Source organism: Balaenoptera musculus, chromosome 16 (genome assembly GCF_009873245.2).
Source record: "Balaenoptera musculus isolate JJ_BM4_2016_0621 chromosome 16, mBalMus1.pri.v3, whole genome shotgun sequence".
Lineage (NCBI taxonomy): Eukaryota > Metazoa > Chordata > Mammalia > Artiodactyla > Balaenopteridae > Balaenoptera > Balaenoptera musculus.
Window position 1 is genome coordinate 21,120,052 of NC_045800.1, and position 13,320 is coordinate 21,133,371.

The following is a 13,320-nucleotide window of genomic DNA, read 5'->3' on the forward strand; positions in this document are numbered from 1 at the left end:
TTTCTTTCTCTGTAATTCTTATACTCCCCCACACAACGAAGCTAAAATAGAAGCACAAAGCGGGGATAAAGTGTCTACTTATATGTTTATATGTCTGTCTTGGTCAAGCTTCTAGTTTCTTGTCTATCACTCTCTCTTGGTCTCTTATCCTTGTTTTATTTCTCTTTCTGTTATCTCACCACATATGGACGTCTTGACATTTACTTATCTTTCTGCAAACATCAGATTGATATGGACCAACCTGAGAAAATAATGTTGGACCATTCATAATACTTAGTACCCTTGTAAAAATCTTGAAAACAAAGTCCTTGAGGTAAGCTGATTTGCCTTCTGAATGAATTGGAAGATGGTTTCATAGTTGGCTTTTCCTACACAACTTACAAATACGGATCCCAACATTATGTATGATTGGGAGCAAATAAAGCAACAAAAATTAGCTTGTGGCTTCTCAGAGGAAAACTGGTGATTCCCGAGAGTATTTGCATATTACACAAAGGATATGATTTGTATCATGAGGATACGACAATCATACTAGCCATGTGAAATAATCTCCCACTTTCTCTTACTGAGCATGAAAAATTGAGTTTCCTTGTTTACCAAGATTGCACTGACCCTCTGCCTTCTATTAACATTAAGCCAGAGAGATTTGGTCTTTTCTTTATCCTTAAAAGAAATGCATTTTTAGAAAGAGAACTGGCATGGCAGTAGCATTACAGGAGATAATGAATTCACCAGTAAAGTCGAAGGAAAACCATCCAAAAATAGCCTTAAATGCTTTATTTATAATTTTATATGATGATGAAAGGGAACAAATTGTGCTTGAGTATACATGTTGTTTGGAAATCTAAAAATGCTATCTGAACATTATTCTAATAAAGATATAGAAGAGCTGCAAACTGAGCTCCACAGATATACTTTGCTTTTTCATCTTAGGGTTGAACAATTTGAGTAACATTCAACAAATCTTGATTTATGGGGAAAAAAAAAAACCCAGCTTATCATTAGGTAGGGCTTTAAAAATGTTGCAAATAAATATGAAACTTCAATTAATGTCTATAGATGAAAATAACATACAGTAAATTAAATTGAGCAAAGGAAGAACATTCAGTAAATTAATGTATTAGGAACCTGGTTAGACTGTTTTTCAAAAATTAATTGTCTAATTTTTTGATTAACTATAGAAGTAGAAATTAATTGTGTTTCTGTTGTAAAATGTATAAAATTAATATACAAGTGAAGAAAAACAAAGCTCTATTAAATTTAGTCATGGCCATTTATGACTTTAAGCAGACTATACAACTGATAATAAATGACAGACCTCTTATTTGCTCATTACTTTTCTCTGTACCAGACGTTAGTCACTGATGTCTGACTGTGACAAACATTTGTGATTCAATTGGCTCTTGGGTTTTGGGATGTCAGTGTTGATGGTGGCTTTTCTCTGTGTGTGCAAATGGAGCTACAAAGTGTAGATGTTCAATTGCACCTTTAGCACTAATCTCATTTGATTGTCCTCCAATCTCCGGTCAGAGATGCTGTTTTAGAGCCCGTCATTGTAGCTTACTTGACATTCGAATTCCTAGTTGGCCTAAAGCACTTGTTCAATAGGTTATCTCTCTCCTCCTTTCAATTTCCCTCATCCTCTTTTAATTGACTCTGCTGTGTAAGAGCCTCATTTCATATATCAGGTCGTGCATTCCTTCCACATTCCTGCTTTGAATGATGTATTTTTGCTATTTCAAAGAAAAGGACTGGTTTTAAAAGGTTGTCTCCACTCAGAATTCTAGCTACTGCAGTTTACTCTCAGCCCAAGGTCCTGCCGGCTCCTCTGACTCAACATGCCCTCCATGGGGTTCCTGCAAGCACATCCTCCTCATAATTCATCATCTCATTAGTGGAATCACCATCTCATTGGACATTCAAGCCAGAGAGCTTCTTCCCTCCTCCCTGTTTCTAAATTAATCACTGACACCTATTTGTCACACATTCCTTTATTTTTCCAGCGTGTCACTCCCCCACATACACTCACATTGAGTGGTTTCTCACCCCCTGTATTTCTTGCCTGGATTACCACAATAGCCTTCAACCTTCTTTCTCTGACTTCAGTCTTGCTGGAGACATTTTAGCTACTTGAGCACACAGAAAGTCCATCAACAAACCTCTCCTGATGTCCACTGGGGACTGGGAAGGGAACAGCACAGGCATCCAGCCATGCTCTGTCTGGGTTTGCTGAGGGTGGAGTTTGGGGGAGAGGAGGTACTGAGAGGGTTGGGTCTGAGCTGCAGCTTTGCTGAGGCCTTCAGCCTGGAAGTCCAGACATATTGCATTTTCTTACCCCAAGGAACTAAGATCCCAGTTACACCAGAGGTTTTATTAGCTTCTGAAAGAGAAAGGTGAGTTCTGGGTTGTCGGGATCATGGCAGCAGCCAGTGACACTTTAACGCTGAGTAAGAATGAAATCAGAAATAGAACATGTGCTTAGAGCAAGAACAAGCAGGGGAAAGTTAATACCTGAAAAAGTGGTTACTCTGGGGCCATCTGAGGGCTATTAGAAAAACTCTTTTTCAATTATTTTCATCATCTACTTATCCTTGGTTCTTTTTTTTCAAAATTTTGAATTTTATTTAATTTATATTTTTATACAACAGGTCCTTATTAGTCATCAACTTTATACACATCAGTGTATACATGTCAATCCCAATTGCCCAGTTCATCACATCCCCACCCCCACCCCACTGTGACTTTCCCCCCATGGTGTGCATACGTTTGTTCTCTACATCTGTGTCTCAATTTCTGCCCTGCAAACCGGTTCATCTGTACCATTTTTCTAGGTTCCACATATATGCGTTAATATATGGTATTTGTTTTTTTCTTTCTGACTTACTTCACTCTGTATGACAGTCTCTAGATCCATCCACGTCTCTACAAATGGCCCAATTTCTTTCCTTTTTATGACTGAGTAATATTCCATTGTATATATGTACCACGACTTCTTTATCCATTTGTCTGTCGATGGGCATTTAGGTTGCTTCCATGACCTGGCTATTGTAAATAGTGCTGCAATGAACATTGGGTTCCATGTGTCTTTTTGAATTATGGTTTCCTCTGGGTATATGCCCAGTAGTGGGACTGCTGGATCATGTGGTAATTCTATTTTTAGTTTTTTAAGGAACCTCCATTACTGTTCTCCATACTGACTGTATTAATTTACATTCCCACCAACAGTGCAAGAGGGTTCCCTTTTCTCCACACCCTCTCTAGCATTTGTTGTTTGTAGATTTTCTGATGATGCCCATTCTAACTGGTGAGAGGTGATACCTCATTGTAGTTTTGATTTGCATTTCTCTAATAATATGTGATGTTGAGCAGCTTTTCATGTGCTTCTTGGCCATCTGTATATCTTCTTTGGAGAAATGTCTATTTAGGTCTTCTGCCCATTTTTGGATTGGGTTGTTTGTTTTTTAAATATTGAGCTGCATGAGCTGTTTATATATTTTGGAGATTAATCCTTTGTCCATTGATTCATTTGCAAATATTTTCTCCCATTCTGAGGGTTGTCTTTTTGTCTTGTTTATGGTTTCCTTTGCTGTGCAAAAGCTTTGAAGTTTCATTAGGTCCCATTATTTTATTTTTGTTTTTATTTCCATTACTCTAAGAGGTGGATCACAAAAGATCTTGCTGTGATTTATGTCAAAGAGTGTTCTTCCTATGTTTTCCTCTAAGAGTTTTATAGTGTCCGGTCTTACATTTAGGTCTCTAACCCATTTTGAGTTTATTTTTGTGTATGGTGTTAGGGAGTGTTCTAACTTCATTCTTTTACATGTAGCTGTCCAGTTTTCCCAGCACCACTTATTGAAGAGACTGTCTTTTCTCCATTGTATATCTTTGCTTCCTTTGTCATAGATTAGTTGACCATAGGTGCGTGGGTTTTATCTCTGGGATTTCTATCTTGTTCCATTGATCTATGTTTCTGCTTTTCTGCCAGTACCATATTGACTTGATTACTGTAGCTTTGTAGTATAGTCTGAAGTCAGGGAGTCTGATTCCTCCAGCTCCGTTGTTTTTCCTCAAGACTGCTTTGGCTATTTGAGGTCTTTTGTGTCTCCATACAAATTTTAAGATTTTTTGTTCTAGTTCTGTAAAAAATGCCATTGGTAATTTAATAGAGATTGCATTGAATCTGTAGATTGCTTTGGGTAGTATAGTCATTTTAACAGTGTTGATTCTTCCAATCCAAGAACATGGTGTATCTCTCCATCTGTTGGTATCATGTTTAATTTCTTTCATCAGTGACTTATAGTTTTCTGCATACAGGTCTTTTGTTTCCCTAGGTAGGTTTATTCCTAGGTATTTTATTCTTTTTGTTGCAGTGGTAAATGGGAGTGTTTCCTTAATTTCTCTTTCAGATTTTTCATCATTAATGTATAGGAATGCAAGAGATTTCTGTGCATTAATTTTGTATCCTGCAACTTTACCAAATTCATTGATTAGCTCTAGTACTTTCCTGGTGACATCTTTAGGATTCCCTATGTATAGTATCATGTCATCTGCAAACAGTGACAACTTTACTTCTTCTTTTCCAATTTGTATTCCTTTTATTTCTTTTTCTTCTCTGATTGCCGTGGCTAGGACTTCCAAAACTATGTTGAATAATAGTGGTGAGAGTGGACATCCTTGTCTTGTTCCTGATCTTAGAGGAAATGCTTTCAGTTTTTCACCATTGAGAATGATGTTTGCTGTGGGTTTGTCATATATGGCCTTTATTATGTTGAGGTAGGTTCCCTCTATGCCCACTTTCTGGAGAGTTTTTATCAGAAATGGGTGTTGAATTTTGTCAAAAGCTTTTTCTGCATCTATTGAGATGATCATATGGTTTTTATTCTTCAATTTGTTAATATGGTATATCACATTGATTGATTTATGTATATTGCAGAATCCTTGAATCCCTGGGGTAAATCCCACTTGATCATGGTATATGATCCTTTTAATGTGTTGTTGGATTCTGTTTGCTAGTATTTTGTTGAGGATTTTTGCATCTATATTCATCAGTGATACTGGTCTGTAATTGTCTTTGTTTGTAGTATCTTTGTCTGGTTTTGGTATCAGGGTGATGGTGGCCTCATAGAATGAGTTTGGGAGTGTTCCTTCCTCTGCAATTGTTTGGAAGAGTTTGAGAAGGATGGGTGTTAGCTCTTCTCTAAATGTTTGATAGAATTCACCTGTGAAGCCATCTGGTCCTGGACTTTTGTTTGTTGGAAGATTTTTAATCACAGTTTCAATTTCATTACTTGTGATTGGTCTGTTCATATTTTCTGTTTCTTCCTGGTTCAGTCTTGGAAGGTTATACCTTTCTAAGAATGTGTCCATTTCTTCCAGGTTGTCCATTTTATTGTCATAGAGTTGCTTGTAGTAGTCTCTTAGGATGCTTTGTATTTCTGCGGTATCTGTTGTAACTCCTCCTTTTTCATTTCTAATTTTATTTTATTTTTTATAAATTTATTTATTTATTTTTGGCTGTGTTGGGTCTTCGTTTCTGTGCGAGGGCTTTCTCTAGTTGCGGCGAGTGGGGGCCACTCTTCATCACTGTGCGCGGGCCTCTCACTATCGTGGTCTCTCTTGTTGCAGGGCACAGGCTCCAGACGCGCAGGCTCAGTAGTTGTGGCTCATGGGCCCAGTTGCTCCACGGCATGTGGGATCTTCCCGGACCAGGGCTCGAACCCGTGTCCCCTGCATTGGCAGGCGGATTCTCAACCACTGCGCCACCAGGGAAGCCTCTAATTTTATTGATTTGAGTCCTCTCCCTCTTTTTCTTGATGTGACTGGCCAATGTTTTATCAATTTTGTTTATCTTTTCAAAGAACCAGCTTTTAGTTTTATTGATTTCTGCTATTGTTTTCTTTGTTTCTATTTCATTTATTTCTGCTCTGATCTTTATGATTTCTTTCCTTCTGCTAACTTTGGGTTTTGTTTGTTCTTATTTCTCTAGTTCTGTTAGGTGTAAGGTTAGATTGTTTATTTGAGACTTTTCTTGTTTCTTGAGGTAGGCTTGTATAGCTATAAACTTCCCTCTTAGAACTGCTTTTGTTGCATCCCATAGGTTTTAGATTGTCGTGTTTTCATTGTCATTTGTCTCTAGGTATTTTTTGATTTCCTGTTTGATTTCTTCAGTGATCTCTTGGTTATTTAGTAACGTATTGTTTAGCCTCATGTGTTTGTGTTGTTTACTTTTTTTCCCTGTAATTGATTTCTAATCTCATAGTGTTGTGGTCAGAAAAGATGCTTGATATGATTTCAATTTTCTTAAATTTACTGAGGCTTGATTTGTGACCCAAGATGTGATATCCTGGAGAATGTTCCGTGCACACTTGAGAAGAAAGTGTAGTCTGCTGTTTTTGGATGTAATGTCCCATAAATATCAATTAAATCTATCTGGTCTATTGTGTCATTTAAAGCTTCTGTTTCCTTATTTATTTTCGTTTTGGATGATCTGTCCATTAGTGTAAGTGAGGTATTAAAGTCCCCCACTATTATTGTGTTACTGTCGATTTCCTCTTTTAGAGCTGTTAGCAGTTGCCTTATGTATTGAGGTGCTCCTATGTTGGGTGCATATATATTTATAATTGTTATATCTTCTTCTTGGATTGATCCCTTGATCATTATGTAGTGTCCTTCCTTGTCTCTTGTAACATTCTTTATTTTAAAGTCTATTTTATCTGATATGAGTATTGCTACTCCAGCTTTCTTTTGATTTCCATTTGCATGGAGTATCTTTTTCCATCCCCTCACTGTCAGTCTGTATGTGTCCCTAGGTCTGAAGTGGGTCTCTTTTAGACAGCATATATATGGGTCTTGTTTTTGTATCCATTCAGTGAGCCTGTGTCTTTTGCTTAGAGCCTTTAAACCATTCACGTTTAAGGTAATTATCAATATGTATGTTCCTATGACCATTTTCTTAATTGTTTTGGGTTTGTTTTTGTAGGTCCTTTTCTTCTCTTGTGTTTCCCACTTAGAGAAGTTCCTTTAGCATTTGTTGTAGAGCTGGTTTACTGGTTCTGAATTCTCTTAGCTTTTGCTTGTCTGTAAAGCTTTTGATTTCTCCATCGAATCTGAATGAGATCCTTGCTGGGTAGAGTAATCTTGGTTGTAGGTTCTTCCCTTTCATCACTTTAAGTATATCATGCCATTCCCTTCTGGCTTGTAGAGTTTCTGCTGAGAAATCAGCTGTTAACCTTATGGGAGTTCCCTTGTATGTTATTTGTCATTTTTCCCTTGCTGCTTTCAGTAATTTTTCTTTGTCTTTAATTTTTGCCACTTTGATTACTATGTGTCTCAGTGTGTTTCTCCTTGGGTTTATACTGTATGTGACTCTCTGAGCTTCCTGGACTTGGGTGGCTATTTCCTTTCCCGTGTTAGGGAAGTTTTCGACTATAATCTCTTCAAATATTTTCTCTGGTCCTTTCTCTCTCTCTTCTCCTTCTGGGACCCCTATAATGCAAATGTTGCTGCGTTTAATGTTGTCCCAGAGGTCTCTTAGGCTGTCTTCATTTCTTTTCATTCTTTTTTCTATATTCTGTTCCGCAGCAGTGAATTTCACCATTCTATCTTCCAGGTCACTTATCTGTTCTTCTGCCTCAGTTATTCTGCTATTGATTCCTTCTAGTGTAGTTTTCATTTCAGTTATTGTATTGTTCATCTCTGTTTGTTTGTTCTTTAATTCTTCTAGGTCTTTGTTAAACATTTCTTGCATCTTCTCGCTCTTTGCCTCAATTCTTTTTCCCAGGTCCTGGATCATCTTCACTATCATTATTCTGAATTCTTTTTCTGTAAGGTTGCCTATCTCCACTTCGTTTAGTTGTTTTTCTGGGGTTTTATCTTGTTCCTTCATCTGGTACATAGCCCTCTCCCTTTTCATCTTGTCTATCTTTCTCTGAATGTGGTTTTTGTTCCATAGGCTGCACGATTGTAGTTCTTCTTGCTTCTGCTGTCTGCCCTCTGGTGGATGAGGCTCTCTAAGAGGCTTGTGCATGTTTTCTGATGGGAGAGCCTGGTGGTGGGTAGGGCTCTATCCTTGGTTATTGAAATTCCACAAAATGATTTCTTCCTGTAGCCCAATGGACTGCTTTCTGAAAAAACAAATTTTTTGCATATATATATGAAATTATATATTTGCATATATATGCAATTATATATCATTAACTATCCTTTTATTCTCTCCCTTCCTCCCTCCCTCCCTTCCTTCTTTCCTTTTCACTTATCATAACGTTTCCAAGGTTCATCCATGTTGTAGAATATATCAATATTGCATCCTTTTTATATGGCAACATAATAGATATATACCATATTTTATCTTCTTATCAGTTGATGAACATCTGGGTTGTTTCCACTTTTTGGCTATTATAAATAATACTGTTATGGATATTCATGTACAGGTTTTTGTGTGGACATATATTTTCACTTGAGTATATACCTAGACATGGAATTACTAAGTCATATGGTAACTCTACGTTTAACATTTTGGGAAACTGCCAAACTGTTTTCTAAAGTGGCTGCGCCATTTTACAGCCCTACTAGCAGTGTACATGGGTTTCAACCTCCTCAAATACATAGCAATACTTTTTTTATCTCTTTGATTATAGCCATCTTAGTGAATGTGAAGTATTATCTTCCATACTAGCTGTTAATCACAGCTATGGTCCTAGAATCTAAATCATTGTTTTTCCTATGTTTTCCGATTGAATCAGGGCTCCTCTTAAAGAAGTTATATTCTAGCTCCTCCTGATGGGTTTACAGTGACTGTTATATAAGGAGAAGCTTAATAATTACACGAAATATTTACTGGACACTCTCGCTGGGCCAGGCCCTGCTCTAAGCATATATTAGCTCCTTAGGTCTTCACAACTACCCTGTCCATCCAGACAGGAAAAATTTGACTGTGATAATCTACTATTCTGGAAAGGTGTTGAACAAAACACAACTATTTAAAAATCTATTTGTAAAACCCATGTTCCCAACTCTGTTGGTTTTTCCTGATATGTTGTTCCATTTTTCCCATGAGTGTCCTTCAAATATTTTCTATGACAGAAGGAATTATTTTCCCAGAAGCCTTCACACATTGCAAACACACATGGCAAGTTCAGTAAGCTCACAGAGCCCCAGAGGTTAATGCAAGGGAAAAAGCAGGACATTTTTATACACCACTCAAGCTTTCAGCAAATTCTCTTCATATAAATTCTAATCAGTGGGTTTCTCAATAAAAGGTAGGATGTGGGGTGTTGGTGAGGAATGAGAGAAAGGAGTATTTGATGAAGTAGTTTGAGGATTGCACCACCCAAGATGGAAGGAAAACTCATGAATTGAGCAGGTGGAGGACCCCCTTGCTCCATGAATGAGGACAGATGATTTTCACTTCTGTAGGTTGCACACAAGAGAATAATCATCCAAAAAGGGTTTCTCATTTTATACTTTTATTCTATAAATGTTCAAAAGCAAATATGTGCAGAACCATTTAGCAAAAGGCCACCATGGGGTTCATAGTTCGTAATTAAAAAAAAAAAAAACAAACCAACAACCTAAGGCTGCTGCACCTCATATAATATGCCGTGAAGGGTTTTGAGTAAGATTGAAAAATAGGAGTAAAACCTACACTCCCAGCAGGCAAAAAATTGCTTGACATTTTTAATAATAATGAAACCTAAGACCTCAGTGGGGCAAAGCTAAAACACATTTGCATATCAAAGAATAGGTTCTATTTAATTTGTTTAGGTTTTGTTGTTAGCTTTTGTTTCTTATGTAAAAATTTCAGGCTTACAGAGATTATAATAAATGTCTAAATGGTTGAGAGGAGGTATGAATCCAGATGAAAACAGGTAGCTGATTTTCTAACTAGACTTTGAAAGGAGAGAAATCTGTATGAAAAAATTACTTCTCTCCTTTGCTTCTTTAATGTGGTTTTGTTTTATTTCCAGAGGCAAAAAGGAAACCAAAGTATTGGCAAGCTTGCATTTATATTATGTATATTCTCCTGACTGTGCATAAATTTAAGAGCTTACCCTCTGTTTCTTGTCCCGAGGAGGCTTACCCAACTGTCACACTTTTGACCTTTCCTTAGGAGAAACACTGTGACAACTGTGACAACAATCTCCTAAAATTTAACACTTCATGGCTTATTTACCTATTGCTGTTCATTCCTCTGTTCAGGAGAGAGAGGCTGGAGATGTGATTTAGAGTGAAATTGGGTTTCACAGGTTCAGACTTACAACTGAGGCAACATATTATGTAAACTTTGGTTAGCCTGGAAAGCTTTAAGTATATTAAACAAACAAACAAAAAATGTTCATTCTAATTTTTAAAAATCAGTCCTTTCTACTTTATAATTGGTTTTTATTTCTCACTTAGTAAGATGAAAAGTAGTTTTAATGGCTGGTAAATCAATATCAAGGCACAAAAATGTTTTCTATAGATTTTCCTCATTTTAATTAATGCCATAAATCTTTTTTGGTTGAGAAAAGACTTTGAGGCAGACTAATTTGTGCTTAAAACCATATTTTAACTTGTCAGAAAAGCATCATGTGGACCCATGGCTAAATAATTCAGCTGGTTGTAACAATGTGTGGAAGAGAGAACTGAGTTTTTTAAGAGCTTGCACTTTACAGACAAATATTTTCCAACATTTGGATTTTGTTGAACTGACCTTTAATGCACAGAAGATATTTAATTACCATTTAGAGATATGTTGGGTATGAGCTCTGTGTTTGTCTGGGTCTGTTCTCTTGAGTATTGCCCTGCTAAGGTGAGAGATGTTCCTCCAGGTCAGGGTAGAGTGTGCCCAAGTGCCAGACATTTACTCAAATATTTGCAAGGGCATATGTGTAAGTGCACAGATGAATGGATGAAATGAAATTATGGCTAAACCTGGTTTCTTAGGAGCAGTGATGTTGATTTGTCCATTGTGATGGCATTGGTAGAGATTTAAGTGGCTGGATACTCACAGATAGCAAACTCTAGGTTACGGAACCACAGCTCATTTATAGAATTTGAGTTGACCCATGAAGGCATTAATTTAAAATGGGAACTTGGGTATCATTTGTTTTACTGCAAAGTTAGGTGGAATCATTCCTAATCTTCCAATTCCATCATTTCTCCTACCAATCTCCTTGTTTCATGGGCCTTCACTGTGGCATTTTTCTAGTCCTAGTGTTCCCTGTATAGCTGGGGTTTCAATTTTGATTCTCTTTACCTCTTATTGTATAATTTTGGGTAGTTTATCTAATCTCTCCTAGCTGCAGTTGTTCATTTTTAAGAGAGGGTGCAAATACCTACTTCTCAGTGTTATAAGGTTTTTAAGGCAGTAATACATGTATTCTACTGAGAAGAAACGTGTAGCAAAAATGAGCTACATTTAATAGCAGCAGCACTACCACCAACATGACCAGTAAGTAGTAACACACTGAAGCGGAATTATGCATTAATGTGATAGTCCAATCCAAGCTGGTCAGTGTCTTCTCTGACCACTGGATGATGCCCCTCAAATGGTAAAATGTCTTGACTGAGGTTTAATTATATATTTACTTTAAAAAAACTTTTCAGTGAAGGTAACTGTAAACTTCAGCATAATCTCAACTTGTTGGTTGTTTCTGTGGATTAACATGGCAGTAGTATATTATTCCATAAGAAAACAATGTATTTTGGCATGATCATGTCAAACCCTCCTGGACAAAATGCAAATCTCTTAATATGTTTGTAAAATGTTACTAAATATCCATTACCCATGTTCCATTATGAATATCTCCCTAACTATAGAATATTGTCGATTTTTTTTTTCAGTTTTGATAAGATTATTTTTAACTGGGGGAAAATAAGATTTTTAAGTCTAGTAGAATAAAGTTAGTGTCTATATCAGAACTAGTTACCAAAGCCATTTTTAAATGTTTTATTAAACTAAATTATTAATGATATTTTTAATATTAAAAAAAGTACTGAAATAACTGTTAGAAGTATAATTTAGAATTTCTTTTGAAGTCTAGGATGTTGAAAAAGAGATCACATGTGGCTCAAATATCCTCTGCCTGCCCTTATTTCACCTCATGTGTCTAATATATAATTCACCAAAGTAAGATAGTATATAGAAATACAAACTATACATTTTAAATTAGAAAATAGCTTAAATTTAGTAATTTTGTAGGCAGATTTTCCTATTTATTCGTTTTTCAGCTTTATTCAGGTTTAAGTGACAAATAAAATTGTCAGTTTTATAATTTTCTCTATTTGTTTCTTAATCCACTGAAAATAATTTCACAATGCACACTTTAAGCAGCTTCTTTGTTACTTTCTTTGGTTTCTACTTTTGGCAGGAATGGCTCAATCTTTTTTTTATGAGGTATAGATGACGTCCAGTGTTATATTTCAGGTTTCAGGTGTACAACATAATGATTAGATATTTGTATATATTGCAAATTGATCATCATGATAAGTCTTGTTAACATCTATTACCATACATAGTTACATTTTTTTTTCTTGTGATGAGAGCTTTTAAGATTTACTCTCTTAGAAACCTGCAGATATATAATATAGTATTATTAATTGTAGTCGATATACTGTACATTACATCCCCATGACTTACTTATTTTATAACTGGGAGTTTGTAACGTTTGACTCCCTTCACCCATTTTGTGCACCCCCCGAATCTCACCTCTGGCAACTACCAATCTGTTCTCTGTATCTATGAGCTTGCCTTTTTTTTTTTTTTTTTAAGATTCCACATATAAGTGAGATCATATGGTGTCTGTCTTTCTTTGTCTGACTTATTTCATTCTTTTTTTACGGTTGAATAATATTCCATTGTATTATGGAAAATACCTCATTGTCTTTACCCTTTCATCCAGTGATGGACGACAATGACCCAGTCTTTAGTAAGAAACCTTCACTTGTTGAACTTCTAAGAAAAAAAGCCCACACCATAAAGGGTCCCAAACTCAGAAATCTGTGCCTACAAACTTAACTGATAACTGCTTGCAGACTGATAGCTATCTGGTCATTTGACATATCCAGCTTTGCTATTTTCGTCTCAAGAAAGTTCTCCCTTTCTTCATCTACTTTAATTTCATGTCCAGTTTTTAGAAATTCAAGCATTTTGGGGATGTCACAGCCAAAGGAATTCATATCTAAAGGGTTCAAAGTGAAAATTTGATATATGAATACATTGTGAGAGGACTCCCATCATCTCACCATTGATTTAATTAACATATCCAGCACCTCATATGTCTGCCTTTTTGTGTGTGTGAAATACTTAAGTTCTAGTCTCTCAGCAAATTCCTATTACAC